A 21,964-nucleotide genomic window follows, 5' to 3' on the forward strand; every position below is an offset into this window, starting at 1 on the left:
ACGGCAGGGGGCCTTTTCGACGCCACCTTCCCTAGTTGTGTGTTCACATAAGGAAGCAGTAAATTATTCTAATAATTCTTCCCCTAATCCTACTGCTATCCCTTGTACCTCCTTCATGCCGATCATCTTCTTCAGCTCCGTGAGTCGAAGACATCCCAACGGCTTGGTGAGGACGTCCGCGAGTTGCCGACCAGTTTCGACGAACTCGATGACGATCTGCCCTCCATCGACACAGTCCCTGAGGAAGTGGAACTTCACGTCGATGTGTTTGCTCCGGTCGTGCAGAACCGGATTCTTCGCAAGGACGATGGCGGGCTGGTTGTCCGCCATCAGTGCTAGTGGGTGAGCTTCCACGCCGGTCAGCTTGCCCAGCAGTCGGCGTAGCCACACAACATGGCACGCTGCTGTGGCCGCCGCTACGTACTCTGCCTCACACGTAGATAGCGCCACCACCATCTGATTTAGCGACAGCCATGAAATTGGAGCCAACCCGAGGAAGACGAGCACACCAGAGGTGCTCCGTCGTCCGTCGATGTCCCTCGCCATGTCTGCATCACTGAACACAGTGAGTTGCAGCCTACTCCCGCCGGTCTTGGGAAAGATGATCCCCTAATCCACTGTCCCTTGGACGTAGCGTAGTAGCCGCTTCACAGCAGCCCAGTGATCCTCTCTGGGATCCTCCATGAAGCGACTAATGTAGCCCACGGCGAACGTAATGTCCGGCCTCGTGTGGACTAGGTAGCGTAGACCGCCGCCGATGCTCCGGTAGAGTGTTGCATCCACCTTCGCCGCGGTGCTGGCCTTCATCAGCTTCAGCCGCTCCTCTATTGGAGTCACGCATGGCTTACACTCAGTCATGCCGCTCCGCTCCAATAGCTTGGAGGCATACGCGCTCTGACCGAGCGTGAGTTCCTCCTTCCTCTGTCTCACCTCGATGCCGAGGTAGTAGGAGAGTGCGCCGAGATCGCTCATTCAAAAATGAGCCGCCATCTCGCGCTTGAAGCCATTGATGTCCTCCGTGCGCGCACCGGTGACGATTAAGTCATTCACATACACGCCGATGACGATGAAAGGTCCTAATGGCTAGAGGGGGGTGAATAGCCTATTAAAAATTTCTACAACAACACTTAACAAACCGGTTAGACAATTATAAGGCGAAGAAAGTGTTGCGCTAGCCTACTAAAAATGCAAGCCACCTACCACAATTCTAGTTTATATAGTTTCTATCCACACAATAGCTATGACACTACACTAAGTTAGTATGCTCTCAAAAGCTAACTAAAGAGCCACACTAACTAAACTAACAAGCTCTCACAACTAGCTACAGTAAAGAGCTTGACAACTAGTTTGCGGTAATATAAAGAGAGTGAGCAATTTGTTTATACTGCCGTGTCGAAGAAGGAGCCAATCAATCACAAGAATGAATACCAATGAAGACCAAGTGCCTTTAGATACAAACACTCAAGCAATGCACTTGGATTCTTTTCCAATCTCACAAAGATGATGAATCAATGATGGAGATGAGTGGGAGGGCTTTGGCTAAGCTCACAAGGTTGCTATGTCAATGCAAATGGCCAAGAAAGTGAGCTTGAGCCGGCCATGGGGCTTAAATAGAGAGCCCCCATGAATAGAGCAGTTAGGCTCCTCTCTGCACTGAACATGGACCGACCGGACACGTCGGTCATATTGACCGGACGCTGAACCTCAACGTCTGGTCACGCGATGCGTGCCATGTGTCTCCTCTCTTCAAATGTTGATCCTCCGATCTCAACGGTCAAGAGACGACCGGACACAGCAGCTCAAAGTGATCGGACGCTGAACCCCAGCGTCCGGTCATTTCCAGTAAGCATCTAGAGATGACTTTTCATGATCGGACACGTCCCCTATGCACGGCAACTCCCCTATGCACTGCCATGTCAGCTGGACCCCTATGCACGGCAACTCCCCTATACACAGCAGCTCAAAGTGATCGGACGCTGAACCCCAGCGTCCGGTCACATGGCAACTCCCCTATGCACTGCCATGTCAACTAGACCGGACGCAACCCTCCAGCGTCCGGTCACTAAGTGACCTAGCATCCGGTCACACGGCGACTCCCCTGTGCTTTGTTCTTGCATGTTGAACTGGATTGTTGGTCAACTTGATTGCACTCTCATTGTCACATAGCAATGGCACTTTCTTAAACTTGATTTCAAAGTCACTCAAAGTGGCCTTCATCCAAAGTACTTAAACACAACAACTACTGGTGGATATGTATTCGGCTTCGGCGGTTGATAATGCAACACTATTTTGCTTCTTTGATGACCATAAGACAAGTGATCTTCCTAACAATTGACATGTGCCCGAGGTGCTTTTCCTTTCAACTTTGCATCCCGCATAATCCGAGTCGAAGTATCCAACTAGCTCAAACTTTGCTCCTTTGGGATACCATAAACCAATATTTTGTGTATGCTTCAAGTACCTCAATATTCTCTTTGTAGCCTTCAAATGACTTTCTCTTGGTGAGGCCTGAAATCTTGCACACATGCATACACTAAACATGACATCCGGCCTTGATGCGGTCACATAGAGTAGGCTTCCAATCATAGACCGATACAATTTTTGATCCACCATATTTCCACTTGCATCACTATCCAAGTTGCCATTTATTCTCATTGGTGTGCTAATAGCTTTACTATCATTCATGCCAAACTTCTTGATCATGTCCTTGATATACTTGCCTTGACTCACAAATGTACCATTCTTCAACTGCTTGATTTGAAGACCAAGGAAGTAACTCAACTCTCCAATCATGGACATCTCAAACTCATTAGTCATCATCTTTCCAAACTCATCACAAAAGTCTTGATTGGTTGATCCAAATATGATGTCATCAACATAGATTTGCAACACAAACAAGTCTTTGCCAATCTTCTTGATGAAAAGAGTGGTGTCAACCTTGCCCATCATGAACCCTTTAGAGAGTAGGAAGTCCCTCAATCTCTTATACCATGCTCTAGGTGCTTGCTTCAAGCCATACAATACCTTCTTCAACTTATACACATGGTCGGGCTTCTTGTCATCTTCAAAACCAGGAGGTTGCTCAACATATACTTCTTTATTGATGTAACCATTTAGAAATGCACTCTTAACATCCATTTGATAGAGCTTGATATTTTGGGCACAAGCATAGGCTAGCAAGATTCTAATTATAGTGACCTCCATCTTTTCTGTCTAGGGCGCCGGTAGCACCGTAGGACTGTCCGCACTCTACGGGCGGGCATTCCGCCGGTGAAGTTCCTAACCCTTGCTCAAATGTGCCAACCACCAAGTGTATCACCTTGTGCACATGTGTTAGCATATTTTCACAAACATTTTCAAGAGTGTTAGCACTCCACTAGATCCTAAATGCATATGCAATAAGTTAGAGCATCTAGTGGCACTTTGATAACCGCATTTCAATATGAGTTTCACCCCTCTTAATAGTACGGCTATCGAACCTAAATGTGATCACACTCACTAAGTGTCTCGATCACTAAAACAAAATAGCTCCTACCATTTATACTATTGCCTTGAGCCTTTTGTTTTTCTCTTTCTTCTTTTTAAATCCAAGCACTTGATCATCACCATGGCATCACCATCATCATGTCATGATCTTCATTTGCTTCACCACTTGGAATGTGCTACCTATCTCATGATCACTTGATAAGCTAGGTTAGCACTTAGGGTTTCATCAATTCACCAAAACCAAACTAGAGCTTTCAGACGAGCTCCTCCTTCCCTCGTCGCCGCGTGTAGAGCGCATGCTCAGTAGCGCACCGTTGAAACCCAAGCTCGCCCAGCATGGCATTCCATGCTCATGGGGCCTGTCGTAGCCCGTAGAGCGCCTTGCGCAGTCGGAGCACCCTGTGCTCCTCTCCCTTGATGGCAAAACCTAGAGGTTGCCTAACGAAGAATGTCTCCGCCAGTTCACCATTGAGGAAGGCCGATTTAACGTTCAAGTGATGGACGCGCCAGTCCTTTGCTACTGCCAAGGCTAGTAGCAAATGGACCGACTCCATGCGCGCTACTGGTGCAAAGACTTCCTCGAAGTCTATGCCCTCACGCTGAACAAAGCCTCGGGCAACGAGGCGTGCCTTGTGCTTTACAATGGCGCCGAGCTCGTCCCGCTTGACTTTGTACACCCACTTCAGGCTGATCGGATGGCATCCTAGAGGTGGATCGATGAGCTGTCATGTCTCATTTTCCTCGATCGCCTTCATCTCCTCTAGCATCGCCCGTCGCCAGTTTCTGTCCTGCTCAGCCAGCGTGAATATGGGTGGTTCCTCAGCACTGACGAGTAGTAGCTCTGCATCATTGAGCAGCCGACCAGCCAGTCCTGAGGGTCCTATGCCACCGACGATGTCGTCCAGCCTATGGGATCGCACCTCCTTACCTTTGTGGAAGGTATCCATGAACTCAGTGATGTCACTTGGAGGTGAGGCGAACTCGATCGACATCGATGGAGTTCCCTGTTCCGCCAGAGTGCTCGGCACATCACCTAGAGTGCTCGGCACCCTAGTTGCAGTGCTCGACACTACTTCTAGATAGCTCGTCGCTACTCCTACAGTGCTCGGCACCACTATAGGAGTGCTCAGCCTCAGTCTTGGAATGGTCGGCACCACTGCAAGACGTCTTGGCTCTGCCACGGAAGTGCTCGGCACCTGTCCTAGAGTGGTCGCCGCCACTATAGAACCTCCTGCCGCCACTCCTGGCGTGCTCGACATCCCTCCAAGAGTGCTCGGCACTCCTCCCGGAGTGCTTGGCATCCCTCCCGAAATGCTTGGCACTGCCCTAGGAGTGCTCGACCTTGCCGCTGGAGTGCATAGCACCTCTTCCCTAGCGTCTCCACCACCATGGATGACTAGGTGTGTAACACCCTAGGTGTTTGTCACTAGTTAAGCAACGGGTTTAAGCTCAACCATGATATGTTAAGTGGTGTTGGAGATGTCAAGGTCAAACCTATGGAAATAAGCCCCAACCTAAACTTGGATATTGCACCCTTGCTTTACATATAGGCCCTTTTCAAGATAATATGCTTAGGTGGTGTGATTGGGATATCTTCATGTGTCTCACATCAATACCCATCTATATTGGACACTCAAAAAGTTTCATGCAGTTTGGAATCAAAAAGTCACATGAAATGATAAGTTATATCCTTGTTGGAATGATTTTACTAAGTGCTTGAATTGCACTATTAAGTGAATGAGAACATGAGATGTCAAACAAACCTTGCAACCTTGCCAAAATGACTCTAGATGAACTCTACAACAAAAGTCATGAAAGGTTCATGTTGGGCAAATGCCAAGAAAATGCTCCAATGGATCAAAAAGGATAATTTAAGCTTCATCGTGATCCTACCTTGGTCAAAGTAGAACAGTAGGTTCTATACCATTTTTGAGGTTGGACCTTAAATGAAAGTTGTAGTACATATCATGTAGAACAAACTTTGTTTTTGGACCAAGAGCTAGATCAACTTGGAAATAAGTCAAACAGAGGCTCGAAGTTGGAACCTGCTGCTGATTTCAACACTTAGAATTATTCTAAGTCTGGAGTTTCGCTAAGCAACGACGTTGGCATTCCGCGTTCTCCAAATTTTGTTAAGCAACTTGATTTGGTACAAAAACAAAAGTTGGAGTTTACACCTTGGTGAAGAGCATACAAAAAGTTGGATTCAGTTTGAAGAAGTTTTGACCACCGAAAGCGAGTTTCCGTGACTACCGTCAAGGTGTTGACACTGTTGTTTTGACATACATTTATCTTCTAATATGTTTTGCTAATGGCTGAACCCCCTTAATGAAAAACATAGAGCTTCGTGCGGGCTTCGATCTTCGTATTTGGCCCAGGTCCTGATTCGGCCTAGAAATAGCCCAAAATCGCGTCCCACGCTGATCCCGTCGTCGCCCGCCAGCTGTTCGCGAAAACGCCCCAACGGACGACACGCGCCCTGTACGTGGCCGCCATGCGCCACCGCCGCTGCCGCGCGTCCCACCTTTGGCCATGCGCCCTGTGCCCTGCTGCCGATGAGGAGGGGCACCAGCACGCCCTCTCCATCCCCCTCTCCACTCCCTGCTCGCTACCTCTCGCTCTCCAGAGCCTGCGCGCGAGTGCCAGAGCGCGGCCACCATGGGCGCCGCCGCTGAGCTTGCCGCCGTCGCGTCCTCGCTGCCTCTGAGCTTCCCCGCGTGCGCCACCATCTCCGCCTCGCCTCTCCTTCTCCCTCGCGTGCGCTTGTCGCGACTGAATTCCGCCGGAGAGCAGCAGCCGCCGGCGCGGTCACCTTGACGCTGTGACCTCACGTGGCTGGGCCGCCACGAGCCCTCTCCCGGCCGCCTCCAACCACCAGTGGGTGCGCAAGGGCCCCCTGGTGCTCCCCCGCCCCTCAGCCGCCGCCGACGTACCTTCTCCGGCTGCAACAGCAAGCTCCAGCCATCCTCTGCTCTGTTTTTCCGACCAGGGACCTCGCGCAGCAATTCGACTAAAGGGAGGGGTGTAACTGCAATGTCATAGACTCAGGTGAATAGTGCCATAAGGACTGGTTTGTAATTATTTTGCAGGAACTTTGGAAATTCATAGTAAATCGTAGAAAATTCGTAAAATAGTAAATGAGGACTTTTTGGAATCCTTGTGAAATTGTCTATGCAGTGGATCTATAATATGGTATGTTTTAGTTTAAATATTTTGCGGTAAAAATAGATTTGTGCAGTAAGGTTGTAATGCTAGTTGAATTTGTTATTTTTCATAACTATAGATCTAGGGCTCCAAATGAAGTGAAATTTTTGTGGCATGCTACTCATGTGATAGTTGATGTGTGGTAAAAATTTCATGAGTATTGGATGAAGTATGAGTGAGTTATTGGTTTATCTTGCTCTCACATGAATTCTTGCTTTAGCAACTTGTCTTTTTCATAGAGGTTGCTATACATATCCAAATGGAGTGAAATTTGTATAGTAGACTATTGAAAGGTTATGTGAGCCACTGTAATTTTTGTAGAAGTTATTGTGCACTTTTGGTATATGTTCATTAAGTCACCTTGTTATCTAAAATAAATTAAGAAATGCATTAAAAGAATTTATTTGGTCATGGACACTAGGTTTTCTGGTGTTCTTTAGTCATGTGTGACATGTTGGTAAAGTTGGTTTTGCCCAATTATGTATTTGCAACATAAGTTAATAATTATTTTCTTGCCGATGTGGTTTATGGATAGATCTGGGAACTTAGCAAAGTTCTTCATGATAATGTGCTTTGTTGTGAAACTTGTTTATACAAAAGTTGTAGATAATTCATGTATCTAGCTTCTATTAAAATTTGGTGTCATTTGGCCAAGTAGTTTAAGAGTTACAGCTGTTTAAAGTTGGGTTTCAGAAATGGCTGTTTTCTGTCAATTGTGGACCAGTTTCTGTAAATGGATATATTTGACTTAGTTAACTTGAGAATCATGCTAAGATGATTAAAGATGAATTGTAGAAAATTTCATAAGCTTTCCATAATGTCTTCTTGCAAGTCATTTGGATTTATGTAACTCCAGTTATAGCTAAATCTTGTAGCTGCTGTTTGCATGTCCAGAAATTGGCAGATTCCAATTATAGTGCTTGCTTGTATATTGTTAAGTGCGATGTATGCCTTGAATGATGACTGAGTTAGAGCACTTGAGATCTTGGGAAACTTGTGTCATGATTGGTGTTGTCGTCTTCTTTGCCATCTTAGCATGATAGATTGTGTGATGTTTAAGTTAAGCATCGCAAAGTACTTAAGTGTGTTAGTGTAAACTATGCTTGTCTTGCTTGCTATTTTGTGATGTGTCTCATGGTACTATTCTTCATATTTATGCACTTGCATATTGCATCTCATCTAGGTATGCTAGATGAACCACGTGAAGGACGTGATGTTGGAGCCAAACCCAAAGACGGTGTTTGATGGTTCTATTCCGAAGATGGAAGGACTAAGCAAGTGCTAGAACCGGAGATGTCACCAGGATGGTGCAAGCTAACTGAACTGACTTGTGTCGGATCCCAGGCAAGCCCCGGAGCATTATAAGTCTCCTAATTTATAAAAGTAATTCTTTCTATATATGAGTTATATATTGTTGCATTAAGTTGTAGGAGTTGATTGAAACCGTTGATGCATTTATTACTATCCTTGCCTACCTTATTACCTTTTTACCCTGTTAGGTCAGGATCGAATAACTGCTTAGCCTTGCTTAGACCGGTAGAGATCGGTAATATCCGGTCACCTACATTATAGGTGGTTACTGGAAGAATTTAGCTATGGAAAGAATGATATCCTGGAATTAACCATGTGTGATGGATAATTGGAGATCGGACGAAAAAAGTTGGAGGCAACCAGACAGGGTTCTGGGGTGCTGTTAGTTTCCGTCTGTGTCGATTAAGGACCAACCGTTGTTGGGCCTCGAGTCATGTTGAATGCATGCCTTACATTTAGCTGGCCGGATAAAGTACCTTCCGACCGCGAAGCTGGGAGATTTTTTGGGCCGAGTAGATTGCCCGCAGCGCACTGTGCCGGAGCAGGTGTGGTAGGACACGAGGGCGAGATGATAAGACCAAAGTGCAGTCGGTCGGCCCCCGGGTACATGTGGTTCCTGACAAACTCGAGATTCCTGGAAAGTTGACTCGGTGATCAATATCTCACTTTAGCGGGTGAGTGAGGTTTGTGTAAGGAATAAATCACCAGCTGGTTAGGAATCGATTCGAATCGCCATCGCTCCTGGATAGTGAGCACTTGACTCGAGTTACTGCATCGTAGTAATTATTATGGAACAATGATGGTTATCTGGATGGTATGGGATATGCTAAATCTAAATTGGTAACTGGATGTTATTGGTTAATCAAGTGATTGCTATAGTACAGGTGCTTACCTAGATGGATAGGTCATAATAAAGATGATGCAAAATACTTAAAATGGTTTCTTCATGATAGCTTATGCTTTTCGCAAATAAGTCAGCTAGCCCACTAAAGAAAGCCTTGCATAATCCTTGGTGTCATTTTATTTCTGGTTTACGACGGGTAAGTCTGGCTGAGTACATTCGAGTACTCAGGGTTTATCCCACCTTGTTGCAGGTGATGTTCTCGACCTGTTGATGATGGTGGCTAACCACCGGTGGGCTCGGTGATTCTATACTTACTTCTCATCTATATGCTTTTGTCGGATGATGTCACTATGCTAGCCATATATTTGAACTTATATTAATGTGTTGTTTTTACTAATCAGTTTTGAAACCCAAACTTGTACTATTATTTGTTAACCCCTTTGTAATATTATTTCCGCTGCAACCCGATGTATGTGATGTGTATTTGCTTAATCACGCGATCTTGGTTGTGATGTTGATTTACAGAGGTCTTTCGGGACACTCGGCGGACTACCGGGTTTATATGAGTGAAAGTATGGGTGTGTCAACGTGTTAGCGGGGACAACCGTACTTGATCTTGTATAAATTGGGCGGTTCTGTCACAGCTGGTATCAGAGCGAGATTAAGCATAATACTGTCAGGTATATAGTTTTAAAAGTCAAGTTTTGATTTTAAAAAGTCTATTTTAACTAAAACTTTAGCTACAGGCAAATTTGTCAAAACTTATTTGCAAAACTATGCTAGCGACATCTTCCTTTATGCCCAGTTAAGGACTATTAGGTGGCTATCTAAGTACTAACTTTAAGGGATGTACTTTATTGTAATTTTTCTTTCGTCGTCCATACAGCGTGCTATTGTATGGATGCTATTCGCTTGAATGGTAATGTATGGATCAATTGCCTCTATGTCCAGGTTAGTGTGAGTTGTGAGAGCATGACCGTCCAACTGTCGGTCTAAGGGAGAGTTAGTTGTGGTTACTGGAATATTTACATGTTACACACATGTATATATGAAGGTACTTAATTGCGGGTATATGTATTGGGTAGCTATGAATATCAAAGTATATACATCTGGGGATGTATATATGGAGAGTGTCTTAGTTTACTGCTTTCATTGTGTGCTTATTTATCTCTCTGTGGAGATGGGCTGCAATGAATTTGCCTGCAGGTACGCTAACCACGAATGCGTAGATTGAATGTAGCTGACGACTAGCTATATATCGAAAGAGTACGTGTTATGCCACCGACATAGAACGTGATTGCCACCTTAGGCTGGCAATTTCATGAGGACAAATAGGATGAGCATGCATCATGATTGTGCTTGTGCATAAATATGTTTCCCTTCCTTTGTTTAAAGTACTAAGTAACTTGTGATCGATGTATTGCACTATCTTCCTTGTGCAGAGTTAAACCAGAATGCCTTGTTCCATGTTGCTTGAATAGGAAGTGCTTGAGAAAAGTGTGTGCTTAGCCTTGCTAGAAATAATTGTGGTTACATGCTTAACCTATAATGTCCTCTAGTTTAGCCAAGTGGTGGGTATGTATGCTTGTTATCTAATTAGTGCCATAGTTATCACCCCTTTTGTCCTCGATAAGCATACGAGTGTTGAAGAGCACTATCCTAGAACCACGTCCAAGTTTTGGTAATCACTTGGTGGACACAAGACGTATATGGAAATTTGGCAAGAAGTCCCCTGCTCAGTTGTCTTTGGCAATTAAGCTATGCTCTCTTGCGTTGTGTTTTGATTTTCGGATCCCCTGCTTGTTGACTCCTAACCTTGTGACTACCTTTGTTTGCTATCCCTCCTTCGCATAGTGCTTGCTCCTATGCAACCCAATTTGTGCCATGTGAGATTTCTTGTAGGTTATATGTTCAGTAATGGTGCCACGATTAGCGATCTATGGTGCCGCGACGAAACCGAGAGCCTCCTGTGGGTGCACACACAAGGCTGTGCTACTCGGCATGCGCTGGTATCGAGGTTTCTAGTCATGATCCATTGCAGAACTGCACCGATATGTTATTCTCACTTGAGCTCTTCCTTGGTTATCTCTCCTTATCATGTCAAGAGATATATACGTCGAACTAGATGCAATAGGACTCCCTTGTGAAGTCATCCAATGGTTAACCTTTGAAGAACAGGTCACTAACAGGAACATAACAGATTGCAAGAGGGTAGACAAGTGACTCTGCTCGATGTGACTGTCCCTGTAATGACGTCGGTCATCTAGTGAGCAACTTATGTCATTTTCGTTGGATCAGAAAGGTGCACCACACTTAAGGTTGAACAAGTTATCAGTTGGATGATAAATGGACCAGGAGATTATGTGCTGTAATAGGTCACCTGGTATATATGAGATTCCTGTCCAAGTTCTCAATCTTTAAGTGCATAAGGATGACGTAGACGAACCGACCTTCTTTGGTATGACCCCTCTCTACTGACTTCAATGGCGACCATTGGTAGGCTTCGACCAAAATTTTTATTATCAAGAGTGAAGATTTGGAACCTTTTTAGTGTTGAGGGACAACTAATTTGTTACTAGTAGGAAAGTTAGTCTTCAGTTAGGTAACGACTATTTGGTAACTATGAAGGCCAGATCTCACAGAATAATGTTGATCAAGGAAACAGCAAACCTGGCCCCGCAATGCAAGTGCTACTTCTTCTCCAAATGTGCTGTCAAGTCAATTCCATCTTTGACAATCACGTATATAGTACAAGACGTGGTATCGGCTAGGTAGGAGCTAGCGAAAGCATGTCCCTAGTTTTTAGTCAGCATCTTTGTGCCCCAAGGTGCCACTAACACATGTGTCCGGACTCTATTGGATGAAGTGACGAAGGATATATAGGAATGGTTCCTTGTCTATGTAGAAATGCCCTACATGTGGAATAATGTTTTGTGCCCTGTGAAAATAGCCACAAGTCCAATGCTTGTGCATCGTCAAGTTGGTATCTAGATCAACGATGGAAATTGTTACCTAAGAAGCATGGTAGGAAGACTATAGCCTCCATCCTTGGCTAGAGAAAAGCTGCTGCTACTATGAGAAAGATTAGAGAGTGCCAAACACACACCTCAACGTGTGGAGCGAAGAAAAGGGAGGACACGAAATCTGTCCAAATTTTGTGGCACTAAACCGGTGATCTTCAAGCCGGCAGTTAGTGACTCAAACAGAGCTGGATTGACCCCAAACTTGGTGATCTCATTCCTTGCTTAGGACCCTTCAATGTCTTAAGTTGGTTTGAGTATTGGTTGAGTAAAACGTTGGATTTGAGAGATATCTTGTCAGGCTTGGTTTACTGCCATTTCAGAACACAACCGTTTTGGTAGAGGAATTATTTGGATGGTCAAATGGTGTCCGTTTGAGTTGATTTTTGGTGAGTAGTTAGAAGACCCATGGATCTACAAGCCCACCAAATTTTGTGCATATTGGAGTAGTAGTTTGTGAGATATGAATGGAAAACAAAAGGGTATAGAATCTGCAATTTCGCTGTGACTGCGATCATCATTTGCATTAGACGGTTGTGTTTGTAATTCATGCCAAGGAATTACAACTTGTAGGTATATTGCTGATTAGACAACCCTCCATACCCTTGAGAAGACTAATTGCACCCCTATGTGCCTTGCTTTTGCCCTCTTAGATCAGCAATGCGTAAGCAGTCAAAGTGTTCTAGAAGTCAAATTGTGCCCTTGCAATTCGAAAGTAATTGGAAAGGTGTCAAACCGTGGATTTTCGGATTGTGGTTTTTGAGATATTGATTGGCCTTAGAATGGAAGCCTCGACGACAAATATAGTAAGAAAGCTAGTTTTGCTACGGTGCAAGTCAACCCAACTTGCTGTGCAACTGCACCACGAAGGCAAATTGTACTTAACCTGCTTGGTAGTGAACTAGTCCTTAGTTTTGTGATTACTTGCAACTTGTGTTGTCCTCCAAGCCTCACTAACATCCTTCTACGCCAATGGTTCTCCAATGCTGACATGCCTTTGGTACCTTATGTGTGTTTTTACCCAAGAGGTTGCATCAGATTCAACCCAGATCACTGTTGTAACTTGGATACGAAGGCTCCCTAAGGAATGATCATCGAGAATGTTGAGCCGATAGAGTCAGCTATTACGTTTACCACTCACTTAGCAGACTCAGACCATACAATATTGTTATCAGAGAAAGAGAACTGCACACATGGAACCATTGCAACGAGTATCCTTCAGAAGATTATCATCTAGTGCAAAGTCCATATGGTATGTGCTGTATCCACTAGGGAAGTAGATGCTACAAGTATTTAGTCTACGTTTGTATCGCTCTTCGTACACCAAGGATGAAGTACGTAGGACATTGCTATCTTGGATTCCTCCCAAAGTAACAATACTTCATGAAGGCCGAAGAAGGAAATTCTTCAGACAACAGCTTACGACGAAGAGCAAGTATCAGAAAGTGTCATGACCAAATTAGCCTCTCTGATGCTCCGAAGTTAAGTAGCCTAATGCAATCACTGATGTTGGAAACTGGATGACATGTTTCTCTTCCCTTAAAAGTCTTTCGCATCGAATCTCGGGACACGATTCCTTTAAGGGGGGAGGGCTGTAACACCCCAGGTGTTTGTCACTAGTTAAGCAACGGGTTTAAGCTCAACCATGATATGTTAAGTGGTGTTGGAGATGTCAAGGTCAAACCTATGGAAATAAGCCCCAACCTAAACTTGGATATTGCACCCTTGCTTTACATATAGGCCCTTTTCAAGATAATATGCTTGGGTGGTGTGATTGGGATATCTTCATGTGTCTCACATCAATACCCATCTATATTGGACACTCAAAAAGTTTCATGCAGTTTGGAATAAAAAAGTCACATGAAATGATAAGTTATATCCTTGTTGGAATGATTTTACTAAGTGCTTGAATTGCACTATTAAGTGAATGAGAACATGAGATGTCAAACAAACCTTGCAACCTTGCCAAAATGACTCTAGATGAACTCTACAACAAAAGTCATGAAAGGTTCATGTTGGGCAAATGCCAAGAAAATGCTCCAATGGATCAAAAAGGATAATTTAAGCTTTATCGTGATCCTACCTTGGTCAAAGTAGAACAGTAGGTTTTATACCATTTTTGAGGTTAGACCTTAAATGAAAGTTGTAGTACATATCATATAGAACAAACTTTGTTTTTGGACCAAGAGCTAGATCAACTTGGAAATAAGTCAAACAGAGGCTCGAAGTTGGAACCTGCTGCTGATTTCAACACTTAGAATTATTCTAAGTCTGGAGTTTCGCTAAGCAACGACGTTGGCATTCCACGTTCTCCAAATTTTGTTAAGCAACTTGATTTGGTACAAAAACAAAAGTTGGAGTTTACACCTTGGTGAAGAGCATACAAAAAGTTGGATTCAGTTTGAAGAAGTTTTGACCACCGAAAGCGAGTTTCCGTGACTACCGTCAAGGTGTTGACACTGCTGTTTTGACATACATTTATCTTCTAATATGTTTTGCTAATGGCTGAACCCCCTTAATGAAAAACGTAGAGCTTCGTGCGGGCTTCGATCTTCGTATTCGGCCCAGGTCCTGATTCGGCCTAGAAATAGCCCAAAATCGCGTCCCACGCTGATCCCGTCGTCGCCCGCCAACTGTTCACGAAAACGCGCCAACGGACGACACGCGCCCTGTACGTGGCCGCCATGCGCCTCCGCCGCTGCTGCGCGTCCCACCTTTGGCCACGCGCCCTGCGCCCTGCTGCCGATGAGGAGGGGCACCAGCACGCCCTCTCCATCCCCCTCTCCACTCCCTGCTCGCTACCTCTCGCTCTCCAGAGCCTGCGCGCGAGTGCCAGAGCGTGGCCACCATGGGCGCCGCCGCTAAGCTTGCCGCCGTCGCGTCCTCGCTGCCTTCGAGCTTCCCCGCGTGCGCCACCATCTCCGCCTCGCCTCTCCTTCTCCCTCGCGTGCGCTTGTCGCGACTGAATTCCGCCGGAGAGCAGCAGCCGCTGGCGCGGTCACCTTGACGCCGTGACCTCACGTGGCTGGGCCGCCACGAGCCCTCTCCCGGCCGCCTCCAACCACCAGTGTGTGCGCAAGGGCCCCCTGGTGCTCCCCCGCCCCTCAGCCGCCGCCGACGTACCTTCTCCGGCCGCAACAGCAAGCTCCGGCCGACCTCTGCTCTGTTTTTCCGACCAGGGACCTCGCGCAGCAATTCGACTAAAGGGAGGGGTCTAACTGCAATGACATAGACTCAGGTGAATAGTGCCATAAGGACTGGTTTGTAATTATTTTGCAGGAACTTTGGAAATTCATAGTAAATTGTAGAAAATTCGTAAAATAGTAAATGAGGACTTTTTGGAATCCTTGTGAAATTGTCTATGCAGTGGATCTATAATATGGTATGTTTTAGTTTAAATATTTTGTGGTAAAAATAGATTTGTGCAGTAAGGTTGTAATGCTAGTTGAATTTGTTATTTTTCATAACTGTAGATCTAGGGCTCCAAATGAAGTGAAATTTTTGTGGCATGCTACTCATGTAATAGTTGATGTGTGGTAAAAATTTCATGAGTATTGGATGAAGTATGAGTGAGTTATTGGTTTATCTTGCTCTCACATGAATTCTTGCTTTAGCAACTTGTCTTTTTCATAGAGGTTGCTATACATATCCAAATGGAGTGAAATTTGTATAGTAGACTATTGAAAGGTTATGTGAGCCACTGTAATTTTTGTAGAAGTTATTGTGCACTTTTGGTATATGTTCATTAAGTCACCTTGTTATCTAAAATAAATTAAGAAATGCATTAAAAGAATTTATTTGGTCATGGACACTAGGTTTTCTGGTGTTCTTTAGTCATGTGTGACATGTTGGTAAAGTTGGTTTTGCCCAATTATGTATTTGCAACATAAGTTAATAATTATTTTCTTGCCGATGTGGTTTATGGATAGATCTGGGAACTTAGCAAAGTTCTTCATGATAATGTGCTTTGTTGTGAAACTTGTTTATACAAAAGTTGTAGATAATTCATGTATCTAGCTTCTATTAAAATTTGGTGTCATTTGGCCAAGTAGTTTAAGAGTTACAGCTGTTTAAAGTTGGGTTTCAGAAATGGCTGTTTTCTGTCAATTGTGGACCAGTTTCTGTAAATGGATATATTTGACTTAGTTAACTTGAGAATCATGCTAAGATGATTAAAGATGAATTGTAGAAAATTTCATAAGCTTTCCATAATGTCTTCTTGCAAGTCATTTGGATTTATGTAACTCCAGTTATAGCTAAATCTTGTAGCTGCTGTTTGCATGTCCAGAAATTGGCAGATTCCAATTATAGTGCTTGCTTGTATATTGTTAAGTGCGATGTATGCCTTGAATGATGACTGAGTTAGAGCACTTGAGATCTTGGGAAACTTGTGTCATGATTGGTGTTGTCGTCTTCTTTGCCATCTTAGCATGATAGATTGTGTGATGTTTAAGTTAAGCATCGCAAAGTACTTAAGTGTGTTAGTGTAAACTATGCTTGTCTTGCTTGCTATTTTGTGATGTGTCTCATGGTACTATTCTTCATATTTATGCACTTGCATATTGCATCTCATCTAGGTATGCTAGATGAACCACGTGAAGGACGTGATGTTGGAGCCAAACCCAAAGACGGTGTTTGATGGTTCTATTCCGAAGATGGAAGGACTAAGCAAGTGCTAGAACCGGAGATGTCACCAGGATGGTGCAAGCTAACTGAACTGACTTGTGTCGGATCCCAGGCAAGCCCCGGAGCATTATAAGTCTCCTAATTTATAAAAGTAATTCTTTCTATATATGAGTTATATATTGTTGCATTAAGTTGTAGGAGTTGATTGAAACCGTTGATGCATTTATTACTATCCTTGCCTACCTTATTACCTTTTTACCCTGTTAGGTCAGGATCGAATAACTGCTTAGCCTTGCTTAGACCGGTAGAGATCGGTGATATCCGGTCACCTACATTATAGGTGGTTACTGGAAGAATTTAGCTATGGAAAGAATGATATCCTGGAATTAACCATGTGTGATGGATAATTGGAGATCGGACGGAAAAAGTTGGAGGCAACCAGACAGGGTTCTGGGGTGCTGTTAGTTTCCGTCTGTGTCGATTAAGGACCAACCGTTGTTGGGCCTCGAGTCATGTTGAATGCATGCCTTACATTTAGCTGGCCGGATAAAGTACCTTCCGACCGCGAAGCTGGGAGATTTTTCGGGCCGAGTAGATTGCCCGCAGCGCACTGTGCCGGAGCAGGTGTGGTAGGACACGAGGGCGAGATGATAAGACCAAAGTGCAGTCGGTCGGCCCCCGGGTACATGTGGTTCCTGACAAACTCGAGATTCCTGGAAAGTTGACTCGGTGATCAATATCTCACTTTAGCGGGTGAGTGAGGTTTGTGTAAGGAATAAATCACCAGCTGGTTAGGAATCGATTCGAATCGCCATCGCTCCTGGATAGTGAACACTTGACTCGAGTTACTGCATCGTAGTAATTATTATGGAACAATGATGGTTATCTGGATGGTATGGGATATGCTAAATCTAAATTGGTAACTGGATGTTATTGGTTAATCAAGTGATTGCTATAGTACAGGTGCTTACCTAGATGGATAGGTCATAATAAAGATGATGCAAAATACTTAAAATGGTTTCTTCATGATAGCTTATGCTTTTCGCAAATAAGTCAGCTAGCCCACTAAAGAAAGCCTTGCATAATCCTTGGTGTCATTTTATTTCTGGTTTACGACGGGTAAGTCTGGCTGAGTACATTCGAGTACTCAGGGTTTATCCCACCTTATTGCAGGTGATGTTCTCGACCTGTTGATGATGGTGGCTAACCACCGGTGGGCTCGGTGATTCTATACTTACTTCTCATCTATATGCTTTTGTCGGATGATGTCACTATGCTAGCCATATATTTGAACTTATATTAATGTGTTGTTTTTACTAATCAGTTTTGAAACCCAAACTTGTACTATTATTTGTTAACCCCTTTGTAATATTATTTCCGCTGCAACCCGATGTATGTGATGTGTATTTGCTTAATCACGCGATCTTGGTTGTGATGTTGATTTACCGAGGTCTTTCGGGACACTCGGCGGACTACCGGGTTTATATGAGTGAAAGTATGGGTGTGTCAACGTGTTAGCGGGGACAACCGTACTTGATCTTGTATAAATTGGGTGGTTCTGTCATAAGGTGCTCGACGACGAAGGTGCTGGTGAAGCTGCCAGCTTCCCCTGTGCTCGGACTGGCCCAGTCCCAAGCCGCCTTCTCATCGAACACGACGTCGCGCGAGACAAGCACCTTGTCTCCGCATGGGTCGTAGAGCCATTATGCCTTGGTACCCTCCGCGTAGCCTAGGAACACCATGGGTGTGCCCCCGTCCTCTAGCTTGGTGATGTTCGGCTTTGTCTTCCTGATGTGGCCATGCAGCCGAATGTCCAAAGGAAGGACACACTCGGCTTGCGCCTATACCAAGCTTCGAACGTTGTCTTGCCTGTTAGAGCCTTGGTTAGAGCACGATTGAGGATAAACACCACCATGGTCACTGCCTCACCCTAGAACCTTGTCGGCATGCATTTGGCCTTCATCATGGATCGGGCCATGCCGACCACCGTCTGGTTCCATCTCTCCACCATGCCATTCTGTTGTGGCGAGTACGGCGTGGTGTGGTGTCGTACCACACCCTCATTCGTGCAGTACGCAACGAACTTCACCAAAGTGAATTCACCACCACAATCAGTCCTCAGCACACGAAGCTTCTTGCCGCTCTCGGCCTCCGCACGCATCTTGACCTTCTTGATCATCGTTGCCACTTCGTCCTTGCTCATTTGGAGTTATAGCCACATGTAGCGACTGCAATCATCCATGAGCAGGAGGAAGTACCACCGACCACCGTTTGTAGCTGGCATGATCGGCCCATAGAGGTCGTCGTGGACGAGCTCGAGAGCGTCCTTCACGCGATACTTGGCCACCTTTGGGAATGGTAGCCTCCTCTGCTTCCTGGGCAAGTAGCTATCACATAGCTCGCCTCCGTGCTTGATGTGGGGTAGCCCTCGAACCATCTTCTCCAGCTAACCAAGCATGTCGAAGCTGAAATGTCCGAACCGGGCATGCCACATCCATGGTTCCTCGATGTGCCTTGCCGCTAGGCACATCGGCTGCTCTACCTTCAGGTCGAGCAGGTACAACTGATTCAGGGACCTCTTCACCTTGGTAAGAAGTCGCTGCACTCGGTCCCTGATTTGAAGTACTCCGTCCTTGATTAGTACCTCGCTACCACGCTCATCCAGCTAACCAATACTGATGATGTTGGAACGCAGCTACGGGATGTAATAGACATCTGTTAGCGTGCAGTGCTCCCCGTTCTAGCACCTGAAGATGATGGTGCCGTGCCCTTGGATTTCCACCCTTGAGCCGTCACCAAACTTCACCATACTGGTAACATCATCGTTGAGCTCAGAGAAGGATTCCTTGGAGCCCGTCATGTGGTTGCTGGCACCAGAGTCTAGATACCACCGCTGCTCCTGGTCGGCGCCCACACATCCAAGGTGGACTTGGGCGCGTGGTTCATCGAGGTTGACAGTCTTTAGGGCCTTCCTAGGTCCTTCCACCGTTGTCACCTCTTCCTTCTCCTCGGCCTCAATGTCGTGCAGTGCACAGAACATCACTATCAGGATAGTGGCCTCATCATCATCATCAGCTTGTGCTAGATGAGCCTAAGCCTTCTTCTCTTGCTTGCGATTTGGGCACTCTCATGCCCAATGGCCTATCTTCCCACAGCGCCGACAGGCGTTGGGGTCGACCTGCTTCTTCTTCTCCGAAGAAGCCTTGCCGCGGCGCTTGCCATCGCCACCACAGTTGGAGGAGGCTGCCTTCCCAGAGTTCCTTCGAGCAGCCCACTCCTCTTCCGTCAGCAACAGTTTGTCACTGTCCTTCATTGCTGTCGCCTGCTCCAGGCGCTCGTCCATCGCCCGTAGATGGCCTGTCACATCCTTTATGGTGAGGGTGTACAAGTCCAGCATCGTCTCTATGGAGAGAGCAATCTAGATGTACTTTGTTGGCACATAGTGGAGGTACTTGGAGACCGCCTCCTCTTTGTCGATGGTGACGCCATGGCTCTTTAGCTTGCTGATGAGCGTCTGCACGTGGAGGGAGAAGTCCTCCACCATTTCACCATCCTTGAACTTGAGGTTGGTGTACTCCTACTTCAGAAGCTGGGCCATTGCCTTCTTTGCGCGGTCGAAACCGATGTGCATCGCCGCAATAGCCTCCCACGCCCCCTTAGCAGAGCTCTTCGCCCCAATGGCTCCCTATACTCCACCAGTACAACAGCGAGGATGAACTCCTCCTCCCGTTCTTGCCCCCCCCCTTTGCTCCTCCTGGACTAAGGGTCGGGTATCACTATCATCGTCTATCAGCATCGCATCCGTTGTGTCATCGGAAGATGAGCCAAGACTAAGAGGATGAGGAGATGGGCTACCAATGATCCTGTGCCTCTTGTCCCCTGTCCACATCGCTAAGTTGCTTCGTCTCTTGTGGTCAACGACAGCGCTGCTGGGCACCGCAACAGATCGGACAACAGGGGGCATCATCTAAAACAACCGATGACAAAACCCTAATCTCGATCTTGAAGAATCGACGATGAAACCCTAATCTCCAACCATCAGTAATGATATATGAGAGGGAATACCTCACCTTTCTTCATGATTCAGATGGGTGGATTTGTTTGGTGGGAACTAAAATTGGTGGTCAGTTGGATTGATCTGGGCTCAAGCCACGTCGGTCGATGACACCAAACAATCGCATGCGAGGTGGTTTCGTCTATTTGCTTGTGCTATTTAGCCGGCTTTAATCCGTAAAAATTAGCCGTGGAACAGTGTTTCTCTCTCACAACAAACCATCCATACAAATAAGCAAAATCCGATTTAATACCAGCCGAACATAGTTGTTTCCCTCGTTCAAGGATCTCTACAAGGATGACTTAAAAGTAATGGAGACATGCCGCCACTTTTTCATGCAATGATTATGTGAGTTACTCCCTTTGTGTTCTCCTTTTATATTTATGTTTAGTCATTTGCACATGTCAGAATCATCCTGAATCTTGCTGCCCCCTCCCCCTCACCTATCGCCAACACCACAACCAACATGCTTTCAATGTTTGAAAACTTGGGGGTGATAGCCTGATAGGTGTCATCACATATGTTACATAGAGAAATGTTATTGTTGACACATTTTGAGTTTGAGGGGATTGATTTGTCATTTGTCCCCAATTGGTATATGTTTATGGATTTTTTAACTTAGGTCTGCATTTCCAGCGATATCTAGAGCTTGGTTTACAATATGTCCCAGAAGCTACAGAAATCAAACTAGAGGTTTTCTTTGTCAAGATCCTACATGAGGGTGCCCCCTAGGACTCAAATGCTGCTTACCCAATGTACGTGTTTACAAACCCATATCATCTACGCTTTTTATTTAGTTATAACTCATATCATGCACAATTGTTTCAGTTTGTCCTGGCTAATAATTGTGTGGAACTAATGCACTTAGAGTGTTTTATAAAGGTTGTTCTACTGAAACAGAAGAATGGGACCGAATTTGAGTTGATATTGATTCACTCATAGATCGGTGCTGCTAGGTCTGTGGCATTGAACTATCAGAAATTTCAAAGAGGTTCTGTAAACATGACCGCGAATGCAAACACATTAAGAGTGTCAAGAATTATACAGATAATTGGAGCTTTGATGAAAAAACATGTTATTTTTACCACCTCATATAGGGACGACGTTTGCTAGGCATGTCATGCGATCTAAAATCAATGTGGACTCTGGCCTCCAATGGACGAAGGGGATGATGGGTGTGTTTTGCATGTCATTGAAATGATTCTTGGCCTTAAGTGCAATAACAACTAGGAGAATACCCTGCACATTGCTACGGGGATTCCAGATAATTGAAAAAGAAATTAGACTATTTATATTTATAGTTATATGAATAAAACTATCTTAAATTAATTTTGGTGAATGGTTTGACATATTGATGTGGACAGCTAAATGGATATTAGTGGATGAAGAGACAACTATCATAATTACATATGCTAGTTG

The sequence above is a fragment of the Miscanthus floridulus genome, chromosome 7 (assembly GCF_019320115.1).
Source record: "Miscanthus floridulus cultivar M001 chromosome 7, ASM1932011v1, whole genome shotgun sequence".
NCBI lineage: Eukaryota > Viridiplantae > Streptophyta > Magnoliopsida > Poales > Poaceae > Miscanthus > Miscanthus floridulus.